General features: G+C 53.4%; 1 protein-coding gene across 4 annotated transcripts in view; it reads right to left on the bottom strand.

The window, feature by feature from the left end:
- RIPOR3 (RIPOR family member 3) overlaps window positions 1–22,910 on the bottom strand; it is a 74,739-nt gene extending 51,829 nt beyond the window's left edge. For 2 of the 4 annotated variants that reach the window (XM_006044624.3, XM_025263289.2), the window contains exon 1: window positions 22,270–22,908. The gene's annotated coding sequence lies outside the window, so the exon portion shown is untranslated. Of the gene's footprint in view, window positions 1–22,269 lie in introns of all 4 variants that reach the window. The other 2 variants (XM_025263290.2, XM_025263288.2) reach the window with 2 other exon arrangements.
- Between the last annotated feature and the right edge of the window lie 1,647 nt (window positions 22,911–24,557).

Genomic DNA, 24,557 nt, shown 5'->3' with positions numbered 1-24,557 from the left:
GAAGCAACTCCAGTGTCTATTGACAGATGAATGGATAAACAAAATGCTGTCTATCCAAACAACAGAATATTCTTCAGCTTTAAAAATGTAAGAAATTCTGACACATGCTACAGGATGGGTGAACGCTTAAGACATTGTACTGAGTGAAATAAACCAGTCAAAAAGGACAAGTCTGGTTTGATTCCACTTACACGAGGTTCCTAAAGTAATCGGATTCAGAGAGACAGAAATGAGAATGGTGGTTACCAAGGGCTGGGGAGAGGGGATGAGGAGCTATTGTTTAATGGGTGCAGGGTTTCAGGGGGCGAAGACGAAATGATTCTGAAGATGAACGGCCGTGATGACCACGCACAACAGTGTGAATGTACGTGATCCCACAGAACTGTGCACTGAAATATGATCAAAATGGTAAATTCTGTGTGATATATATTTTAGCACATAGAAATGGCTTAATCAATTCTCATAACAACCAATGCGCTGTGCTGAGCTGCTCAGTCGTGTCTGACTCTGTGACCCCATGAACTGTAACCCACCAGGCTCCTCTGTCCACGGGGATTCTCCAAGCAAGAATACTGGCGTGGGTTGCCATACCCTCCTCCAGGGGATCTTCCCGACCCAGGAATTAAACCCGGGTCTCCTGCATTGCAGGCAGATTCTTTACCATCTGAGCCACCAGGGAAGCCCAGGAATACTGGAGTGGGTAGCCTATCCCTTCTCCAGGGGATCTTCCTGACCCAAGAATCAAACAGGGGTCTCTTGCATTGCAGGCAGATTCTTTACCAGCTGAGCTACCAGGGAAGCCCCACACCCGATGAGGCAGATGCTATTATTACCCTCCCCTCTTCTTTAAAAATGACGAGGGCTTTCCCTGGCAGTCCAGTAATTAAGACTTCACCTTCCAATGCAGGGGATGTGGGTTTGATCCCTGGTCGGGGAGCTGAGATCTCACATGCCTTGTGGTCAAAAACAAACAAACAAACAAACATAAAACAGAAGCCATATTGTAACAAATTCAATAAAGAGTAAAAAAAAAAACAAAAAAACCATATGATGAAACTAAGGCCCAGATGATGATGCACATTCCCAGAGTCACACAGCCTATGAAGTAGTAGAGAGGCATTTTAGACGCCAGGTCATACCCTTAAAGACCACGTTATCCTGCGAGAATAGATGCAGAATCAGAGGTGAAAAGTCAACCAAACTCAAGGTAGCAGGTGGAGTTAGCAGGCAGCCAGGGCCAGACAGAGCTGCTGGTGCTCAGGGATCAGAGGTCAGTTCTAAATTTATTCTCTGACCTTCTTGTGGCTTCTACATTTGACCAAACAAGTTCTTCCAGTCTAATTGATGACGTCTGTGCTTTGTTTTGAAGACCAAACCTTTTTCCTGGTATGAAAGTAAGAAAATAAGGCAGAGTGTGTTTGATGAGGCAGCCAGGCTGCCTGTCAAAGCCACCTGAGGATAACCCTGGGCTTGTTCACGGTGGACACACGCAGTTACTGATCAGTTTCTCAGGAACTGTGATCAACACCATCTCCTGAACTATGTCTGAATTTCTTCTCCTGAATGAATCATTAACAGAGCCTAGAGAAATAGCTATGCGGGGGAAAAAAAAAAAGTAACCAGAACCAATCTTAAAATTTCCCTAAAATTACTAATTAGAACAAATGAGGACTCTTCAGATAGTCTTCAGGCCAGGGAGGACTTGCAGAGTCCCTGGGGACTTGTGGCACTCAGCCTGTGGATCCCCACTTCTCTGGGAAGGTATCAGGGAGACTGACTGGTCCGTGACCACTTCTCAGACATCCTGCCTCCTCAGCAACCACGTGACCTTTGTGGTCTGGCCATTCGTGACCAAACCCAGGAGAGACCATCCACTCACTGGCCTGAAACACACAACTTCCGGTACTTGGCCTGAGAGAATGAGTCTAAACATCTGATTCCCTCCCTCAGGAATATAAATGAAGAGACGCAGAAGGACACTGTGGTTGTTTTAGGTCCTTGAACTGAAGGGTCATGAATGTTTGAAGTTGGAACAGCCATTCTGGGAGCACATGCAAACAGATATATATGGAAGAGGGACAGGGGCCGTGGCAGTCTGAATCCCCACGATGTTGCTGAGTGGCTGGATCAAACCTCACCTGAAACCCACCCTACTGCTGGAAATTTCCATTACCTGAATCAACAAAGCTTTCTTCAAATTGGTTTTACTGGGTTTTCTAGGATTTGGTGTTTGTTTGTTATTTTTGTATAATCAAAAAGAACATTTCTGTAATCTTCCAAGGCACCCTCCTTTTACCTGGAATTGTTAGAGCAGATTTATGACCCCCTGAACCCTAACACACCACGCCAAAGTGGGGAGAAGCCCTTTGAGAGAGTCAGGATTCAAAGCCCTGTCCTTGCATGTCCCTAAGGACAAGCTCCTTGCTCTGCGCTGAAGCACTTGGAGAAGGCAGCAGGAGGTTGGGGCTTTGCTGCAGGAACACGCTGTCCTCACGGCGGCCCCTTCTCAGCCTCAGCACTGCTGTTATCAGCGTCGCTCTGGAGGTCCTGGACAAAGGGTGAAGCCAGGACCTCCTGAGGCCAAGGGGCAGGTCAGGGGCCTGGGAGAGAAGGGGCAGAAATAGGCCTTCCGTTTCGCTAGGGCCCCCGCAGCACAGCTGCTGTGCACAGGGAGTCTAGTGGACCACGGGGACGATCGCAGGCACGCTGCGGGCCGCGCCCCAGCGCTCGGCGGGCACTCCTGGGGGTGAACCCAGTCTCATCAGCGGTCCGTGTGGTTCTGGGACGCGAACCTGCATCTCGTGGGCTCCAGGAGTGGAGTCTTTTCCAAAAAAGCTGCAGCGAAGCCCTGCTTACCGTGGGCCTTTGTCTGTAGCCACATCTGCCCTCGCACTTCCCTTCCGGCTGCTTCCGCCATCAGCAGCCCCCGCAGAGGCGCCGAGGCGCTGACTGCGCATGAGCAGAGGATCAGCCGCGCACTCGGCTCTCCCTCCGGCGGCTGCCGGACCCACCGGAGGCGCGGGCGTCTCCGGCCTACCTGGGAGCCTCTGCTTTTGTCATCAGTCAGGCTGCCTTGATTAGGGCCAGGCCCCCCTGAGGACGGGGAGAGCCAAAACGTATTAGAAGTGAATTTCCAAAGGAAATCAAGAAGCAGAAATAATTGGCCACATCTGTGAAATCGGCAGCTTGTTAAGTGCCAGGTCCCGGGCCTGGGTTTGAGCCCAGGCGGTGGACGTCACGGGCGCTGCCGTCATCACGGCCGTCCCACGCCCGCCGCGCACGGCACCCTTGGGTGTTTCTCCGTCCGGGGCACCCCCAGCACCCTCCTCTTGGATGCTCCAGCACTGCCCCGCCACGGTTTGGTCCCTATCATTTCTCATGGGTCTCCAACGGAGTCAGCTGAACTGGGACCCCGATACGGATTCGAGTCCTGGCCCCACGGCTCCCCGCTGTGCAACTTGGGGGAAGTCAGTTTGCCTTCTTGAACCTCAGTTTTCTCACCTGTACAATGGGCGGGGAGGGGGACTTGTTCTAGACCAGAAGCTTTCAAACTGATTGTGTCTCTCTGTGGGCCACGAGCTTAAATGTCACAGAGGGCACTTATTACATTATTAGCGTCCCCAGAGATGTTCGTCCCAAAGGCACACCCTGTGCTTTCTGGGAACGACCATGTGTTTCTCTGAGCCCAGCAGCAGCTCGCAACCTGCTGCTGGGGGTGATGGACTGAATGGCTCTCCAGGGGCTCACACGTTCCCTTCTGCCCCTCCTCACCATGTCTGCCAGCCCATGGCATGGCGCTTGGTCAGGACCAGGGTCGGGCAGGTCCGACTGGGAGCCCAGCTCTGCCCTCTCTCACGGGTGGCCAGGGGCGGTGTGGCTTCTCTCCAAGCCTCCAGTTCAGCCTCTGTTCATAGGGGCAAACTCCACCTCCTCTTTAGGGTTGTGTGAATTTGATTTAAGATAATGCAGGGCTTCCCTGCTAGCTCAGATGGGGAGGAATCTGCCTACAATGCAGGAGCCCCAGATTCGATCCCTGCCTGAGTCAGGAAGATCCCCCTGGAGAAGCAACCGGCAACCCACTCTAGTATTCTTGCCTGCAGAATCCCAGGGATTCACAGTGCAGGCAAAGGGCTTCTCAGGTGGCCCTAGTGGTAAAGAACACACCTGCCTGCTAACGCAGGAGATGTAAGAGACGCAGGTTCAATCCCTGCATTGAGAAAATCCCTGGAGGAGGGCATGGCAACCCACTCCAGTATCCTTGCCTGGAGAATCCCATGGACAGAGGAGCCTGGTGGGCTATAGTCCATAGGGTTGCAAAGAGTCGGATGTGATTTAGCACGCAGTGCAAGCAAAGCCCCCACACTTCCTTTTTTTTTTTTTAAGATTTTGTTTTTGTCCATGGGGACCATTTTTAAAGTCTTTGTTGAATTTGTTACAATGTTGCTTCTGTTCTATATTTTTTGATTTTTGGGGCATATAGCATGTGGGATCTTAGCCCCCTAGCCGGGGATTAAACTCGCATCCCAGATATTGGAAGGCATAGTCTTAAACACTGAGCCACCAGGGAAGTCCCCTAAGATGATACAGACAAATCTTTTGCCTTTGTGAGAGGCGCATGGTGAGCCCAATGTCAGTCCTCCAAAGTTATTAGTGAATTCATGTCGCATACTTGACACAGGCTCCTTAAGGTCAGGATCCCCTCCGGTACCTTCCTATGGCCAGATAACCAGCTGGTCATTCGGCACGCACTTTCTTCCTCAGACTGGGTGAGGCTGAGCTGGGATAAAGGCTAACATAAAGACTATGTTAGGACTCAGTCTCTGCTTTCTGGCTTCCCAGCCCTTTCTCCTTCCCTCTAAGACAACTCTGACCCCAGTCCCCAGGAGGAAGTAAATTCAGCATCATCTCCCGTGAATAGAGTGTGTCTAGTAGAGCACGTTTTATTATATTTGAGGTAGAGCACCCGGGTTTTATTATATTTAAGGTAGGGCACGCAAATGCCCATTGAGAGCTCTGTGGGTGCACGAATGGTTTGACTGGTGGTTTCCACATGAATTGCCCTGCCCGCCGAATCACACTCAGCCCCAGGGAACGTTCTCAGCCTGAGCTGGGTCAGTGGCTGGGCTTTCTGGCTTTCCTCTGACCCCAAGTCTATTTCTTTACCACGTGCAGCAGTTGTCTGGAATGGAAATCTCCACTGAGGGACAGACCTCCTCTCAAGGCTCAAATCAGGCAGAATCCCACAGGAAAGGCAGCCAGCCAGAGTCATTCGGGTTCAGTCCGAGTTCCTGCGTGAACTCGGCAAATCACGTAACTCTCAGAGCTTTGGTTTCCTTTACTCCATCGGCTTAGAACAGAAATTGCACATGGTTTCGACCCCTGTTCTAACACCGACTGACGGATATGGGGTGCTTCCAAATCAGTACTGAGTTGGAGTCTGCAGCTCACTGCGAAAGGGAGCTGTGATCCATTAACATTCATGCCTGCCATGAATTGAAGGAGGGGAAAGAGGAGTATTTACGTGGCACATGCTTGCCATGCCAATCCAGCTGCTCTATAAGGTCCTCAGAGCTTGGAATGGCTCAGAGACTTAAGATCTCATTTGACCACACAGGAACTTAAGAAGATCTCTCTGTCGATGTGACTTTTCTTCCAACAGCACCAAAGGTTTCTCCCAACCAGTGACCTCGTCACCACTTTCCAGTACACACCACTGACACCCATTCAGACCATCACATTCTCACAGCTGCCATGATTGGTTCAGCCAAAGAAATCGCTCCTGCTCTAGGCCACTGAAAAGCAACCTTAAGATCTTCCACCCCTAACCGCTCCACTGGATCCAGCCACACCTGAAGCTGTACCTAATCCTAGACTTAAATGTGAGCCAATACATTCTCTTTTTATTTTTTAAAAAACATTCATCAACAGATTTATTTATTTTTAAATTTATTTATTTGTTTATTTAAGCTCTTAGTTTCAGCACGTGGGATCTAGTTCCCTGACCAGGGACTGAACCCAGGGCCTCTGCTTTGGGAGCACAGAATCTTAGCCACTGGACCACCAGAGAAATCCCCACTCTCTTTTCAGCTTGAGCCAGTATGACTTGGGGTTTCATCACATGTAACTCAGACTCCTAATGCAGAGGTTATTTTTCCCAGGAAGGCCCCAGAATGGGGACCAAAGCAGGTTTAGCGAATATGTCTAGGGGGTTGTTTTTGTTTTTACTCTTTGATCCAGCCAAGACAAAAGGCAATCAGACAGGGGACACCACCTTCTTCAGCTGTTGGTGCCTGGAAGGTGCCTCCCGAGGGGTCTCAGTGATGGGGGGGTGGGGAGGGCCCTCTGCTTTGGATGGGTAGAGTCAGAAAGGAGGCAAATTGTCTGGCATATCCTTTTATTCCCCCACCCTGAACAGTTTCCAGGACGGCTATCTCCTTAGCTTCCTGGGGCACTGAGTCTAGCTTGGTTGAATTTTGTTTCAAAACATGGGCATAAATCATGCATATCCTTGGGAGGGAACATTAACCATCAACCAGCAAAATCAGTGTCCCCCCACCCCCCACCCCGTCTCCTCCAGTGACATGGACCAGAACCTCCACCCCTTCCCCAAAGGACCCTTCCCCGCCTTGTCCTAGAACATTTCAGAACTGGGTTTCTGCTCAAAGTTCCTGACATCTGCTCCCACAGCTTGGCTCCTTCACAGTGAGGGGAAGGCATGGCCACAACACAGCTCACAGCTCTGGGCATTTCTGGAGTCTGGCACTTGAAGTTTTTTTTCCCCCTGGGCAAATTCTTCTCTCCTCCACTCTGTCCCCCATCCAGGGACCTGAATGGCCCCACAGGCATGGGAGGACAGTGAAGGGTGTGGAGTCAGACAGCCCTGGGGGACAAATCCCAGCCTGCCACGTTCTCGCAGCATCATCAAGGCGAGTTGCTCAAGCTGGCTGAGCCTCAGTTTTCCTTCATGTAAAATGGGAACGATGACACTACTCTCTGTCAATGAGAATTCGTGGCTATAACGCTTGCCCAGTGGTTGGCACAGGGGCCTTCTCATTGAGATCGGCCTAGGTGGGGGCAGGGAGGACAGAGGATGGAGGCAACTGAGAGAGGGGAGGGTCTGGAATGCCCACGGGACTCCTGTATCCTTCTGCCCTGGGCGGTCCCGACCTGCTCTCCCCGGTCACCCTGGTTTCAGCATCCCAGGCCACTCCCAGGAAAGCTGCTCCACCTTTTCGGGCTGACGGGCTGACCTCCTTGTTCCCAGGTGGGGAGACTAAAGCTGGGCCTCTGCTGGGTCCCAGAACTGAAGCTGGATGGCGGCTCTGACCGCCGGGTCTCTGGAGCTTTGCCCCCGCAGCCTAAATGGGCTCAGACGATTGCAGCACAGCCGCGTTGCTCTGTGTGTTTCTCCTTCAGCACATTTGTCACGACTGTGACTGATGAAGTGTATGGCCACTTCTGTAACAGGTTGGAAAAATATTGTGCACTTTCCTCTCTGCTTTGTGGGGAACCGCCCTCCCCTCCTGAACTCAATCCTCGACTTGCCCGGGTAGAGGGAGATTCCTACAAAGGCAGAAAGAGCAGGACCATGGCCAGGCTCAGTTCCCGACAATCCAAATAGATTCTGCCACAAGACAGGAGACTTAAAAGCCTCTTAAAAGCCTCCACTGTGAGAAAACATTCTTTGAAAGGCCCTTAGCTCTCCATGAACACAGCAATTCCCAAATTACCAAGAAAGTAAGAAGGCCTCCCTTCAGCCATGACCCCGGGCTGGCCAACTACCCCCAAAGGAACATATGCAGAGGAAGTGAGGACCCCGCTGCCCGCCTCTGCCTCAGCCCAGAGAGGACACAGATGGAGAATGCCAGTGGTGAAGAGCGTGGACTCTGGGGCACCTGGGCCCACATCCCAGCTCCACCACTTACTGGCTCTGTGACCACAAGCAAGCCATTTCCCTCCTCTGTGCCTCAGTCTCCCCATCTGTAAAATGGGACTAACAGTACTTCTTCACAGAGTTGCTGTATTAAGTGAGCTCATGCGTGAAGTGCTGAGAAGAGACCCCAGTGTATAACAGGCACCCTGTGTGTCAGCTACTTCTATTTATTGGTGTTTTCATACAGGCGGGGTCAGCTCCAAAGGCAACTTCATCTTCCGGAGGCTCAAGGAATTAGCTGCCTTGAAACCACTGCCCACCACTTAGGGTTGGGGAACCCAGACATGCAGCAGGTTGAAGAGAAAGAAGCCCCACGGTCCACTCTCCCCGGCTACACGGGGTCCCCCCATGACCAAGATGGGGCTCAACACATCCCTTCTGGGGTTGGGGGGGGACATGTTTTCGGGGCAGGGGCCAAGTGACCGCAGCAGAGGCTGGCAGTGGACAGCTGAGGCAGGGGGCCAAATGCAGGGGTGATGGAGGGGGGTGTGAGCCAAGGTAGAGACAAGCCAGCCAGGCAGGGCTCTGGGCCCAGAGCGTGAGTTCTTCCAGCCGCCAGCTGCAGCCACAAGTGCCAGAGAGGCAAGCGGTGATCCAGGCATCAGACGTGGCTGCAGACCCGCCTCCTCCCCTCGGCAGGGAGCCTGGCCCGCGGCATCCCTGCCCAGTGCACAGACTCAGACGCGCTTAGAGAGAGGCTCAGGGGGAGCGGGAGCCTTACCTCCAGGCCTCCGTCAGATTATGCTTGCCAGCTTAGACTAAACTGAGCGCTTTCCCATGTTGCCCTACGACCGGGGCTTCTGAGAAATCTCAGATCAGTCACAGGACATGTTTCTCGCCACACACACGTGACAGTGTGAGGAGATGTGCAGCTAGCTACCCAAGGTCAGTCCCTGGGATGGACCTTCCCGTGGGTGTGAACCACAGCTGTGCAGGGCCTGAAACATAGTGGGTGCTCAGTAAATGCTCCCTGAGTACGTGAACGGGCGGCCCAACTCTGACCTGGCGGGTAGCAGACAGGTGGCCAGTCTCTAGGACTGGGGAGGAAAGAACTCTTTGCTCAGCTTTCTTTGGCAGGGCAGGGGGTTGGGGGAGCAGGCTTTGGAGTCAGACCCAACTGGGTTAACATTCTGAGGCTGGGCAGCTTCCAAAGTGGCCCGCAACCACCCACCCCTGCTGGCGCCCACCCTCTGCTCTTAAGTATGAGTTGGCCCAGTGACTTGCTTCTAATGAATGGAATATGGCAAAAGTGAAGGGGATGGATGTCATCTCCAAGATTAGGTTATAAAAGACAGTGACTCAAGTACACACACACACACACACACACACACACACACACACACGCCCCTTCCTGGCTTGCCCACTTTGACAGAGCAAGCTGCTGTGCTGGAGAGGGCCACGGGGCCAGGAAACCGAGGGCTTCCCACCAACAGCTGTGGAGGAACTGCACCCTGCCGGCACTGCCACGAGAATATGGGAAAGGATCCTCCCCCGTCAGACCCTGAAGTGACTGGAGCCTCTCACCCCTTGACTGTCGCCTGTGAGAGACCCTGAAGCAGAGGACCTAGCTGAGCCAGGCCTGGACCTCCAATCCGCAGAAGCAATGAGATTATAAACACGCAGCGTTCTAAGCCGCTAAACTTTGGAGTCGTGTGTCACGGAGCTACACACAACTAATACAGCCCCTCCTTAGCTCTGTGCCCAAGAACTAGTTACTTAAGCTCTATGTGTATTCCCCCATCTAAAAATGTGCGTAAAATAATAGCACCTCCCTGCCTTATGGGTTCGTTGTGAAGACTAAGAAAATGAATGAATGGGACCTCTGGCTGGAGCAGTGAAATGAAGAATCAGGAATTAGAATCAGGAAATAAAGCCCATCGGAATGGAGCTGTGGGACTTCCCTGGTGGTACAGTGGATGAGAATCTACAGGGGACAAGGGTTGGACCCCTGGTCCGGGAAGATTCCTCATGGCATAGAGCAGCTAAGCCCATGAGCCACGACTACTGAGCCGTGTGCGCTAGGGCCCACGCGCGGCCACAACCAGGGCCCACGCGCGGCCACAGCTAGAGCCCGCGTGCCCAAAGCCTGTGCCCCGCGACGGGAGAAACCACCAAACCACCACAGCAGGAAGCCCAAGCATTGCAACAGGGAGTATCTCCCACCTGCCACAACTAGGGAAAGCCCGTGCACAGCGATCAAGACCCAGGGCAACCCAAAAATGAAGTTAAATACATATGTAAATAAGAATGGAGCCAGGAAGGTCCCTCACTGAGCAGCTGTGACAAGGTCAGGGTCCAGCGGCCCTCCAGGGATGGTCCCCCGCCCTGGAGAAGCCTCCCCTCCATCCTCACTTTGCTGGCCTCCTGGGCTCCAAAGGACTATGCTCAGAGCTGCCTGCAGCCGGGGCACCCAGCATCCTGTGCCTCCCCCCCGGCTACCCCCATGGTGGGTTCTACAGTCCCGTCTTCACAGACTTTGGGGCTCCTGTTGCCCAAAAGCTGGCCAGGCTTGGAGCCATGGAGATAAACAAGCCAAGAGCCACACATCTGAGAGCTCCAGAAACTGGCCTTCATGGGAGAGTTGTAGCCAGCTGGCACGGCCTAGCCATGACCCCCAGGCAGTCAGACCTGGAGGTGATGGGGACGTCAGGGAAGGGTCAGGCCTCAGCCTTCACGTGCTGACAGATACCTGACTCCAGGTCTGGAGAACAGACTTGTAGCCCAGATGCAGCTCACAGGACCTGGGCGCCTTGATGGCTCTGATGTCAGGTGCTCCCCACCCCAGGTCTGTGTGATCCCCACCCCTGAGCTGGACCTGCCATGCAGCCCACCCCCCACCCCAGGCTGGCTGCCCATAAAGACATGGGTCCCTCCCCGCCTCTCCTCCGGGGTTGGAGCCACCTGAGAAGGACCGCAGGGACCACGTGGTCACCATCTGCCCTTCCACCGGCCCTAAGCTGGGAATGTGAATCAGACCCTTGACGTCCACAGGCCTGGCTTCTTGGATGCTGAGCACACGGACCACCCAGGCCGGGTGAGACCACCTCGACACTCGTCTCCCAGTTACCCTGAGGGAGGAAGCTCCTGCCCGGCTTTGGTGGGCGGGTTAGGAGTCTGGCCCTGGAGCCACAGCGAGAAGTCCGCTGTCTCGGCTCCTCTCCATCTGCAGGCAGCCCCGCGCTGGACCCGGGTCCTGAGGACACTGGCTGGGGTTAGTGAGAACTCGACCATGCTGTTAGCTCAGGGCTTCCCGCAAGCCCCCAGGGGAGGCTCTGCGATAATCCCTGTCCAACAGAGGGGCTGACCAGGGTGTTCGGAAGGAGACAGGACCTGGACGCAGACAGCCTACTGAGCTCTCGGTCCTGTGGCCCCCACCAAGTGCTGCAGGCCGGCTGGGACCTCTGGGGACCCCGATCTCCCAGGGATGTCCAATCCATTCACTTTCTCCGGGCTGACAGAGCCAATATTTCCTGGCCCCAAAGCCCCAGTTGTTGGAAATGACAATTTTTCTTTCCCGACTCCTAATTGCCCACACCTCCCATCAGCCAAAGCATGTTCTTTCCTCGGCAAGCATGATGAAAGCTGACCTGCCAGGCACCATCTGGCTGGCGCTCATTTGTCTCCATCAGGCCCATCCCGGCCCCCAGGCCCCACTCTCCCCTCTCTGCTGACATCAAAAAACCAGCCCCACTTTTGCTGCCAGGCCATGGCCGGGCCCGGCCTGAGAAGTCAGGGCTGTGGGTCCGACAGAGTGAATGGACTCTGCGCGAGCATTTAATAGCACAGTCTCGATGATGAGTAAATCCCACCTTAAAGGACCCCTTTGCAATTTGTAGCCCCCAGTCAAGACTCCGAAAACGTTCCCAGATGTGAGGGATGACGTGAGTGCCTCTGGCATGCTCTCACACGCATGGGGGCCACGCCAGCTTCCTGCCCACAGGAGACCCGGGCACCAGCGACCCGTGGCAGAGCACAACCTCATGTTTCCCGAATAAAGAATCCTACCCCCTGCCCTTTTATAGCCTCTCTGGGGGAGATGTTTCTGGAGAGACGTGTGGGCCAGGAGCGAGCCTGTCTCAGATGGCGGGATCCTGGGAGGAAAAGTACGGTGACCCCAAGCTCTTGGGGTGGGATCTGAGCTGCTCGAAACCTTGTCAGCTTTGCAGTTAGAGAAAAAAGGGTCCGAAAGTCAGGTTTGTTGTTTACCAGCTGTGTGAGCTGGGGCAAGTCAGTCCACCCCTCTGAGTCTCATAGATAACCATGAAACCACTTTGCACAGCTTCGGAGGGGGCCAGAGGAATAAAGAGAGAAGGAATGCAAGAAGCTCGGGGGGAAGGGATAGTTAGGGAGTTTGGGATGGACATGGACACACTGCTGTATTTAAAATGGATAACCAGCAAGGACCTACGTATAGCACAGGGAACTCTGCTCAGTGTGACGTGGCAGCATGGATGGAAGCGGGGTTTGGGGGAAGAATGGACACATGTACACGTATAACTGAGGCCCTTTCCTGTCCACCTGGAACTATCGCAGCATTGTTAATCTTCACGCGTGCTAAGTCACTTCAGTTGTGTCCAACTGTGCAATCCTATGGGCTGTAACCCACAAGGCTCCTCTGTCCATGGGATTCTCCAGGAAAGAATACTGGAGTGGGTTGCCATGTCCTTCTCCAGGGGAATCTTCCCAACCCAGGGATCAAACCTGTGTTTCTTATGTCTCCTGCACTGGCAGGTGGATTCTTTACCAAGGGTGCCACCTGGGAAGCCCTAATTGGCTATACTCCATTACAAAATAAAAAGCTTTTTTAAAAATGAAAAAAAAGAAAGGTGCTCAGAGAAGCACCGACACTTGTGTGTGCTGCTTCGGTGGGCGGTGGCGGAAGTGATAACCATGGTGGCTGTCAGCTGCTGTCGCGAGTTGGACAGTGTCCCCCCAAAAGTCGTGTCTACACAGAGACACAGGACACAACCTTATTTAGAAATGGTGTATCACAGATGTAATTAGTTCCACTGAGGTCACACTGGATTAGGGGGGCCCCGAATCCCGTGGCTGGTGTCCTCATGAGAGGAGAGGGCACACGGATGCGGGCCAGGGGAGGGCAGTGACCCCCTGCTCCTTCCTGGGCTCTCTCATTCAAGGCAGGTCCCACAGCAGGCCAGGTGGGACTGGGGCCTCCAGCATCCACAGTTCAGGGGCCTCCTGCCCTTCAGATACCCTGGAACAGCTCCTGAGGTTTTCAGCACATTCGCCCTCTCTGGATCTTCTGCAGTCGGGTGCAGGGGAGAAGGGAAAAACCCAGACAAAACCACGCTTCTGACCGACCCAGTCCAACAACAAACATCCCTCACCCCGGGTCAGCAGTGTTTGTCCACCAGGAAACCAGAACGGTTCATCTGAGTTTCTTCACCCCGTGTCCCCAGATGCAAAAATGACAGATATGTGCAAGGGCCATGCTCAATGAGGGACTCTGTATCTCGCCCCCGCGGTCCATTTCCTGTGCAAGGCGGGGTGAGGACCACTGCTCTGAGGGTCAGGAAAAGTGGGTCGGCCCCTGCTACGCTGTGAGCTGGCTGTGGAACACGGCGAGAGGCTCTCCCGTCTTGAGCCCCTTTTCCTCATCTGTAAAATGGGGGTGCTGACGCCGGCTCCAGCATCCCACAGAGCTAGGTGCCGGCAGATGGCATGAACCACAGGTCAGGTCATCTTCTCTCTAAGGGCATCAACCACAGGAGAAACGGAGCCTTCCATCAATGCCTCCCGCAGACCCTACCTTATAACCAGCGCACTTGGCCCTGACAGTCAGTGCGTTTGATTCACAAAGTACCCAGGGCATGTACAACGCTGTGCCAGGTTCTGGGAGGATGTTTTACAATTAGTAACACAACATGCATGATACCAGTAATAAGCAGCGTTTATTGAGCATCTGCCAGGTCCAAAGCATTATTTGCTCTGGCCTCACTGAATTCCCCAAACAAACCCGTTACATAGGTATCATCGGGACCCCCATTTTCGAGAGAAAACTCAGTCCAGAAAGAGAACGACTAGCCCAAGGCCACACCGTTAGGTTGGGCTCCGTTTATTCGATTCCAGACCGGACACCACTGCCTGCAAGTGCCCACAGCCCAGCGGGCAGGCAGCTGGACCTGTGCCCACAGCCCAGCAGGCAGGCAGCTGGACCCTCCCACAGGCGACATTCCTAGTCCAAGCTTGTTTCTCAGGACCAACGCAGGGTCAAACATTCCACCAATGTTATGTTGCTGAGACCTCCCAAGACCTTTCTGAGGAGTTGCTATCATTATTGTTATTATCTGGTTCACACAGAAGAGGACATGGAGGCCCCAGGGGTTACGTGGGTGGAGGACTAAGAAGTCAGGCCTTCCTGACTCCTCATCTTAAGGCCTTGCCCTCCTCAAAAGGGAGCAGGACACCACGGTACTAAATCCATGCAGAGACAGTCACGAGTGTCAGAACATAGATCCCAGGAGGCTTCCTGGAGGAAGAGGATCGCAAAAGATGGGCAGAGCTGCATGGCACAGCTTTATTCTCTCCAGGCCACCTTGGACATTGGCCAGGATCACGGGGGCTGGATGGCTCAGAAGGGCCCAACCCTGCCCTGTCCCACAGGCCTGTCTGCATGCCAGGCCGGGGCTGGCCCTTCGTCCACATACCTCTCCTCGTTCTACAGGCCCTAGGAAGGAAAGTGCGGAGACAAGGTTATCATGGGGTTCACATATCTTAGGGGAGCGGTGGATTCAATACAGGTGATTCGATGCCGCATGATTTGAAATCACAAAAGACTGGAACCGATCACAGGTCTATCAACAGGGGGCTGGGTTAAGATACCGTGGCACAACCACAAACGCCTCGAGTGTCAGCGGAGTAGGAACGGGAGGGTCCTGAGTCAGTAATAAAAACTGACGTTTAGGGACTTCCCTGGAGGTCCAGTGGTTAAGCATCCACCTGCCAATACAGGGGCCACTGGATTGATCCCCGGTCCAGGAACTAAGATCCCACGTGCCTCGAGGCAGCCGAACCTGTGCACGGCACCCACGAAGCCCTCGCTCCCTAGAGCTCAAGCTCCGCAAATAGAGAAGCCACCACAACAAGAAGTCCACACACTGCAACTAGAGAGCAACTCGAGAAAGCCCGTGTGCAGCAACAAAGAGCTCCTGCGCCGCAGCAAAGACCCCGTGTAGCCACAGGTAAATAAATTTTAAACTTGAAAGCTGACGTTTAGGAAGGACTTTACGTGCAGTCAGGGGCTCCTCCAAGTGGATCCACTTGTGTGGTCCTGACAGCGATCTCAGGAGGAAGGACCACGACCATCACTTTAAAAATGAGGAAACTGAGGCCACAGGACCTCAAGTCCACGGCTCGTGGCTACAGCAGAGCTGGGCTCTGGTGTGGGCAGGGGGCGTCGGAGGCCCTCAGGGGACCAGCCTACCGCATGGCCTCCCAGCTGCTCCATCTTGCCAAGAGCCCCTGCAGCTCTTGGGAGCCGGGAAGGAAGATAGACAGACAAACTCCCTTCAGCAGCCCCCGCCCTGCACTGGCCTGGGGCCCAGGTGCAAGGAGAAGAGGCTTGACTGAAGCATCTTCATCTCAACCGGCTTCTGATAACTCGGCCTCTGGGGTAGCTAACTTCCGCTCCAGCCAGTTACGGCCAGTGGGGCCCACTGATGGTTTTTATAGCCTTTCCTGGAGTCAGCATGACAAGGAAAACTAAGTGAGCTACAGGACCCCTTTCAACACTAGCAGCCGGGTATCACGGTTGGGGGGTGCAAGAAGGAAAGAAAAGTCACTTTTCCCCCTCCACCTTGAGCTCATCCGCAGAACACGAGCCTGGGCGGCCAACATGCTGGTGTTGAGAAAAGCTGTTCTCAAGCGGAACTGATTGGCAACAGAAGTGGAATTTTCCCCCCAAGAAAAGTATAAACACGCTTTCTCCCTGGGAATTACCCTTCGGAATAGGTATTCCAGACGTGTGTGTGCAACGGCCTGAGCACAGCATCAGCCTCACGTGGATGAGGCCAGAGACCAGTGCTGGTCACCACTCGTCCCGGACAGTCTCTCTGGCCATAAGATGGTCACCAAGGTCAATGGCCAAACCAGCCGAGCCTGGAGTGGACATCTGCCCTCGTGTGGCCCAGCCCCTGCTTGCTCCCCCCAAGAGTTGCCGCTGGCTTTGGGGCAGCTCAGGGCTTCCCTGGTGGCTCAGCTGGTAAAGAATCTGCCTGCAATGCGGGAGACCTGGGTTCGATCCCTGGGTTGGGAAGATCCCCTGGAGAAGGGAAAGGCTACCCACTCCAGTATTCTGGCCTGGAGAATTCCATGGACTGTATAGTCCATGGGGTCGCAAAGAGCAGGACACGACTGAGCGACTTTCATTTTGGGGGCCACCTCATGTCCGGATTCGCCGACACTGGTTTGGGTGGAATTGATTCCCATTCAGCTCCAAGGATGAGCCTTGTCGGTTCCTTATGCCAATGAGACAACTCCAGGGATACTTCAGGAATGAGCACACAACCCAACAGGAAACACCACAGCAGGAGAAGAACCATGGAACGCTTCACACGGCTTCTGGAAGAGAGCGCTCTTGCATTCTAGAGGTGCAGAGAGGTGGAGTAATTTGCCCAGAGTCACACAGCACATTGACAGGGGATCCAGGATTTGAACTCAAATCTGGAGGACTGAGGCCTTCCCTGGGGGCTCAGTGGTAAAGACTCTGCTGGTCAACGCAGAAGCAAGCGAATATTTCCATAAGACTTAACTGAGTGCGTGCTATGGGATAGATACAGCACTGAAGAAAACAGGAAAAAAACAGAGAGAATCCTGCCCTCAGGAAACTCTCATTTTATTTTAAAAAATAATCGTGTCTGTTTGGCGGTGCTGGGTCTTCGTTGCTGCGCTCCAGCTTTCTCCAGTTGCAGCGAGCAGGGGTTACCCTCTAGATGCGGCGTGCGGCCTTCTCGTTGCCGCGGCTTCTCTTGTTGCCGAGCTTTGGTAGTCGAGGCTGCCCGGCTCGAGAGCACAGGCTCAGGAGTCATGGTGCACGGGCTTAGTTGCTCCGCGGCACATGGGATCTTCCCGGATCAGGGAGCAAACCCGTGTCTCCTGCACTGGCAGGTGGATTCTTTACCACGGAGCCACCAGGGAAGCCCCTCAAGCAGAAGATACTTTGAAAAAGAAAAATAACGTATCATGTGTTAGATGATGGCAAGAGGTACGGAGGGAGCCATGTGGCGATCTGGAGAATGAGTGTCCCAGGCAGAGGGGGCGGCAAGGGCAAAGGGCGAAGGTCCTGAGGCCGCACTGTGCTCAGGACTGTACTCAGCAGCGAGTTCAGTGACGGGGCGGGCAGGGGAGATGAGGTCCAGGTTCTGTGGGGCCTGGCGGCTGTGGTTAGGACTGCCAGGCTGGCGGGGAGGAGGTGCCCTGAGCAGAGGAGGGGCGGGATCCGGTCTCCTTTGAACAAGACCCCCCTGGCTGCAGGTGCACAACAGACCGTCAGAGAGGCAGGCAGAGCGGCAGAGACATCAGGGAGGAGGCGACCACAGCAGAGCGGAAAGAGACTGCAGCCGCGGGGGCAGAGGGGAACGGTCAACTTCCAGAGACAGGCGGACAGTGGAGCCAACAGAGTGTCCTTTAACTGAGAATTGGAAGCCCCTGGGCTCTATTTGTGTGTTCGGCGGTCAAGAAAGTTCCAGACTTGGGACTTCCCTGGTGGTCCAGTGCTTAAGAATCCGCCTTGCAGGGCAGGGGACACAGGTTCAGTCCCTGGTTGGGGAACTAAGATCCCACATGCAGCACCCACGAGCCACAACAAAAGCAGCTAAGACCCAACGCAGCCAAATTAACTAGTTTAAAAAAGAGTTCTGCATGCCCTGGCAAAGACTGAAGATCCTGCAAGCTGTAGGCTGCAGCTGAGACCCAGCACAACCAGATAAATAATAAAAATATATTAAAAAATTTTTAAATAGAAAATCTGAGACCTGATGTGAAAACAGAGATATGGTTGTCACCATAGCTCCCCTCTCACAGTCCTCCTGGAGGCAGGCATGGAAAGCTTTAGGTCTTCCTGTGCTAACAGGGAAAAACACCCAAGGTGTATCATCAAGTGAAAAAAGAAAAATGCAGAATAAAATGTAAGAATGATCTCATTTTTGAAAATTAAAATTACATATGCGAGTGAATATAGGCTTCCCAGGAGGTGCAGGTAAAGAATCCACCTGCAATGCAGGGAACCTGGGTTCAATCCCTGGGTCAGGAAGGTCCCTGGGAGGAGGAAATGGCAAACCCACTCCAGTATTCCTGCCTGGAGAATCCCCATGGACAGAGGAGCCTGGGGGCTACAATCCATGGGGGTCACAAAGAGTCGGACACGACTGAGCAACTAACATACACACTCACACGCATGTGAGTGAATGAACGGTCTGGAAAAGGTTGCCTGGAGTGGGACCCACTGAGATTTAAACTCAGGATTGCTGTTACTACATGCAAAATTAAAATTAAAAAAAAAAAAAAAAAAAAAAAAACTGGTTTTAGCTCTTTTTAAAATTGCTGTGGGCAGGGCTCACTTCCTGCCATCTGAGCCTCGCTTCTCTGAGGCGGCCAGTGTCCCCACCTGGGCCTCCTCCTTGGCCGGGACCCTAAGAAGGCGGAGCAGGGGAATGAGAAATATTTTCCTCTCGTGCTTGCTGGCCTGGGAGACTGGAAAGAGCCCACCTGGCTCCGAGGCTTTCTAAAAATAGAAGGTGGTCTGAACTTCCCTACAGGTTTGGCTTAGCTGTTCCTCCTCCGCGATCCAAGACGCCGTTTTGATTACAGAATCGTGTATTGTGCATTAACAACAAGGATGGAAGGAGCGAGACCTGAAATGGGGTGGGATTTCCACGGAGCTGCCCCCGAGGTGACCTGGAAACACCCAGCAGACATGGGAGGGCATGAATGAGGGAACCAAGGGACGAGGGGAGCGGGGCCTTCCTGCTGCCCGAGCTGGGCCCCTGGAGGCAGCTGGTGCCAACGACACCCTCTGCCCCTCCCAGTCTCTGCATCCATTCCAGCGCTTAGGGCAGGAGAGAGGAGTTTGGCTGTTGGTCTGCTTGAGGCCAGAGGAAGAAGCTGAGGAATTGTATCCAAGGCCCGCTGCCTGGAGTTTGAATCCCTCTGGGTGAGAGCTGAGCACAGTCTCTCGGGCGGTCCATAAGATTTCTAAGACTCTGGGCACAAGCTGTGGCGAGCGGTGTGTGGGTAAAGGCTTTAACAACCAGTTTTCCAGGGGAACGTGTATGTGTGTAAGCACATGCACACGTGTGTAAATCTATGCATTTACACACACTCTCGAACACATATATACTCAGGTTTGCTATAGATTGTATTGACACAAAGGCTGTGTAACACACAACTTACAGATAAACATAAAATGTACGATGACCCCCTTTCCGTAAATTTCATATACTCCAGTGATTCACACAGGACGTTGTTATCGATTTTTGCCCCTCAACTCTTGTATCTATTGTCAACCTATGGTTATAATTGATGAGCGACTGTAGTTCCTTCCAGAACACAGGCTGATATCTGCTTTCACACTAAGGAGTGAGAAAAAAGGATACAGCAGAGAGCAGGTCGGCGCTTTCCTGGCTTGTCCACAAAGTGAGCAACTTCCTCGGTTTTTGGTGCTATTCCCACTGTACCAAGCAGAGAGATAACACACGTCTGTGTTCAATCTGCATCAACCTTTTCTCCCTTCCTTTGTCTAGGTCATTTTGTCTGTTGAGCTAGATAATCAACAAAACAATAAATCAAGCCCTGAGTTGCACTGTTTGCGATTTCTCTTAGTGTCATTCCTCCCACCCATGGCCAACTTCAGGCTACCAACCTGAAGTCACAAAAAAAATGGAATCGGGAAGAGATCTGCAATAGTGCACTGGATATTTCCACCAGACAGACCCACAGGATGTAAATATCCCCAGGAACACCAGTATCAGTAACTAGGTAGCTTTTTTAAAAATGGAAAGTGATGAGTTTTGAGTACCTACGACCTTTGTTTTTAATATCATTTATTTAATTATAAATCTACATAGTTTAATTTTTAATAATGGCTCTGTTTACCAATGAATTCACCAAGTTCCTAAAAATCTGACAACTGGTTTTCACGAGTCGGTCCAAGCTGGCTCCAGCGCACCACGTGCAAGGGCCACACAGCTGAGAACGTCCCAGGCAGGGCAGGAACCCACAGCAGGTCAGGCACTAAGCGATGGAGTTTGGCCCCACCAGATGGGTGTTGGCAACAGAGTTGCCCAGGTGGTGTTACTGGTAAAGACTCTGCCTACAGGAGATACAAGAGTTGAGGGTTCAATCTCTGGGTCTGAAAGATTCCCAGACTCCTGGGAATGGCGGGAAATGGCAACCCACTGGTATTCTTGCCTCAAGAATCCCATGGACAGAGGAGCCTGGCGGGCTACACTCCATGGGGTTGCAAAAAGTCAGACATGATTGAGCAACTGAACGCACACCTTTCTGAAGCCTGTGGATACCCAGGGCTGTTCTCACTGACAGCAGTCACTGGGCGCTGCAGGCCAGCAGTCACTTCTTCAAGCTCGACCGAATTCCAGCCTCCTCCAGCACATTCCCAGATGCGCTGGGGGACTCACGGGGAGGTTTTCCTCCTCTTTAAGCTTGTGTCTCACCCGCATTTAGAACTTGAGTGCTCTGACTCTCTCTAGCCAGAGTCACAGCATTTTAGAGTTGCAAAGAGATTGTAAAGATTTCCTAAAATAATCCTTTTGTTTTACAGATGGAAGAAAGCGAGTCACTAGCTCAAAGTTGCAAAGGAAAAAAAAAAAAGAAGAAATCAAGGGCAGAACTGCGTAGGGTGACCAACCATCTGGGTTTGCCCAGGACTGAGGGGAATCTCCTGGGACAAGCTGGTCACTCTTGAGCAAGGACCGCCAGTCGGGTCTCCAGTCAAGCCCAGGGCAGAGGGCTTGGGCCAGACCCAGAAAGAAAAGAGTGAGTACACAGCTGCCATGGGGTGGAATTTTCCCAGAAAAGAAGAAAGAGGAGGCCACATCTGGGTGCTGGGACTTCCAGCTCTGCCCAGATGCCGGACACCCAAGGGACTTCCCACCTGCCACGGCCTGGCCGTGGATTTCCCAGCCCTCGTTGATGTAACGTGCTTCCTCCTTGTAGGTGCCAGAGAGACACTCGCTGGCTTTATCTGCAGCTTATCTCTTGGCTGCTGCTATCAACAGCTGCAGGGATGCATGTGCAAATAGCCTCTGATGATGTGAATACGTGATGCCCCCAAGGGAGGCATGTGGAAAGCACTGTATGTGTTTCACAATTCTGTTTGGGCCAGAGGAGCAGTGGGAGCCCAGAATGATTCAAAACAGATTTTTGAAAAGGCAAAATAAAATTGGAACACAACCTCATACAGACGTGTGCCACCCTCCCCACCCCCAGCTCTCTCCACCCCTGCCTGACATTAACCCTCTTCTCTCACTGCCCTGGGAGCCTCCTGTAACAGGGCAGCAAATACCTCAAGGGGCATCAGGCCCTCTGCATTCAAGCCAGGAGTCCCTGCCCATCCCCGGGCTGACAGACCCTCCCAAGAGTCAAAGGCTGCTCGGCCTATGGCTTTGCCTGTCCAGTCCCTCTGCCTGCCTCCTACACACAACACTTCCTCTCCTCCTTCACTTCTGCTTTCTGGGATCATCACAGACTCAGAGGACACAAGTCCCAACTACTCCTGGAGGTGCAGAGCTTAGCAAGAGGCAAGTTAGAAAGATCGAGATCTGATTCCCATCTCTGCTGCCAACCAGCTGCGTGACCTCGGGCAAGTCACTTCATTTCTCTGAGCCTCCCTTTGTCAGTGTACGATGAGGATAATAGTAAAAAGAATCTCTATCCCGCCCGGGGGCTGGAGGGGATTGTCCAAGCTGAAGCTTCATCAATGGCTGGTGCAGCAGACCCACAAAACATATTAGTCATAGGGAATTCCCTGGCATCCAGTGGTTAGGACTCTGTACTTCCACTGAAAGGGCCCAGGGTTCAATCTCTGGACGGGGAACTAAGATCCTGCAAGCCTGCCGCACAGTCAAAAACAAGAAAAATAAAAAAATAGTAGTCATAGTAAGACCCCCTTAAAGACGACCTCCTTCAACCACCCATTTTAGGGATGGACAAAGGGAGGCCCGGAGTGGGGGAAAGAACTTGCCCAAGGCCACACAGCGAGGTCCTCCTACGATCCCATCTCAGCCTCAGGGTTCGCGGAGCTCCAGGTGGGATGTGCTGGACACGCCGCTCTCCCACCCCAGAGTCTGGTCCACACTCACCACCCGGCAGGTCCGAACATTCTCTGCCGGAGTCGCCCCGTCCCCCTGGAGGAAGCTCGACTTTCTTTATCGCTGAGACGAGCGAGCGGCGGCTCCCACCGGCGCGGGGCTCAGGAGACGAGGCTGTGCGCTCGGAACATGGCCTCGGAGGACCCCCCGGCCCGGCCTCCCTCGCGGGGCCGGCGCTCCCCGGGCTCGGATAGAGCGACCGGGCTCTTATCGGGCCCGGTCAGGGTGCAGGCGGCCTCGGAGCAGGGTTCCAGGAAGCCCGCCTGGGGCCCCCGGGCCGGCCCGGTCCCCCCCGGATGCCGCCTGCGGCTCTGGCCGCGGCCGATCGCCCGACGGTGTCACTCTGAGCTCCGCCGGGGAGAGTCCCATGCTGGCCCCCAGCAGGCGGGGCCCCCACCCCTCACGGCCCGGCCCTCACTCCCATCTTGGCAAGGGGGCCTGGAGAAGGCAGCTAATTTCAAGTCTGCACGGCGTTTGTGGTCGTGTCCTGAACTCTCCACGATTAATCACCGGAGCATCTGATTTCTGCTTGGCCTCGGAGGGGGGTGTGGGGACGCCTGGAAGTTTCTGCTTACTCATTCGGCACCAGCTTCGGTGCTAATCGCAAACAGACCCGACGCAGGCTCCCCCTCCCGCTCTCTCCTCGTCCCCCTCACCTTGCCACTTTCGGTCCCCCCACCCAGTCTCTCTCCTTTCTCCCCTCTTTCCCGTCAGTCCCCCTCCCCCGCCTCTGTCCTGGATCCGACCCTGCGCACTCCCCATCCCCGGGTCCAGCTTCCCGCCTCAAGCCTCATCCCCCTTCACACCTCCCACTTCCCCTGGGGTGGGAATTAGCTTGGCCTTTTCCCTTCACGTCTTTGCACTTAGTGGTCAGCCTCTTTTACTTCCTCTTTTCCTTATTTACAACCTAATTATTTCAGGGTTTGGACCCCGCCCCACCCCTGTTACATGTATGTGGAATTCCTATGAAGTTGACAGTGTCTGCCAGTCAAGAGTGGGGTCCAGACACAATCCACGGCTGGTTTGGTCACCTGGATGCACCTCGGTTTGGGATCCTGCTCAGGGATGGACCTGGGAACAAAGCCCCCAGTGACGCCACTAGGGAGACTGCCCCCTCACACCCGTCCCCACCCCTGTGGTGCCTCCCAGCCTGTAACACCTAGAGATGAATTTCTCTCTGCACCCCTTGGCTCCCTGCCACCCTGCAGCCACTGCAGACAAGACACTGGGAATAAACAACCTCAAAGAAGAGACACTGACACCCCTCTCCACAGCGACACACACAGGTAGTCTGACAGGTAAGTTGGTGATAACTTGGAAAACCAGAAATAAGCATAGACTGCCAGCCAGAGCATCACTTAATGCGCATCCATAAAGAGGCATGCACATTGACGTCTGCTTAAAAAGGAAAAAAAAACGTTTATCATAAGAAACATCAGAAATATCCATCCAAAAAAAAAAGACTGATTAAATGGAATGTGCAAGAATCCAAGGCAGGGATTTAAAGGGTGAGCTGCGTCTGTATGTTACAATGGAGATGGGTCTTCAAGACGTATTAGTGAGTGAAAAGGGGATCAGAATGGTACAGTCAATAAATATAATCTTGGTTGTGCAACCCTCCGCCCTTACACACACATAAGATGAAATGCTATGGAAACACATATAAAGCCAGGAAAATAGTCTGGAAGAATGTACACTTCACTGAGTCACTACCTCTGGGAAAGGGGAGAGGCACATTTTAAGGGTGGTGCTCCTGCGTGTAGTAGCTTCATTTCAAAAAGTGAGATGGATTTATCAATTATCTCTGTCCCAACCAGCTTCCTTCCCCAGCAACACGGCACCCCGTACTCGGAGAAAATTTCATCCATCCATGGGCCTCCTTGGACTAACTCAAAGAATTCTGCAATCTGTCAGCCAAGAACTAAATGTCAGCCGTGAGGAGTGAACCCAGAAATCCTGCAAACGGTCTGCTTTGATCACCTCTCCCAGGTGGCAGTAGTGGTAAAGCGTCCGCCTGCCAGCGCAGGGGATGTAAGAGATGCGGGTTCGATCCCTGGGTCAGGTAGACCCCCTGGAGGAGGGCATGGCAACCCACTCCAGTATGCTTGCCTGGAGAATCCCGTGGAGAGGAGCCTGGTGGGCCACAGTCCACATGGTCACAGAGTTAGACATGACTGAGGCAACTTAGCATACACTCATGCAGTCAGGTGTTGGGACCCAGAGCTGAAAGTGACTTTCCACCGAGTAAAATTCCTTAAGAGCCAGGGAGCTGTCCGAAT

The sequence above is a fragment of the Bubalus bubalis genome, chromosome 14, assembly GCF_019923935.1.
Source record: "Bubalus bubalis isolate 160015118507 breed Murrah chromosome 14, NDDB_SH_1, whole genome shotgun sequence".
Taxonomy (NCBI): Eukaryota; Metazoa; Chordata; class Mammalia; order Artiodactyla; family Bovidae; genus Bubalus; species Bubalus bubalis.
The sequence above is the reverse complement of the archived record's forward strand: the minus strand, read 5'-3'. Positions and strand labels throughout refer to the sequence as shown.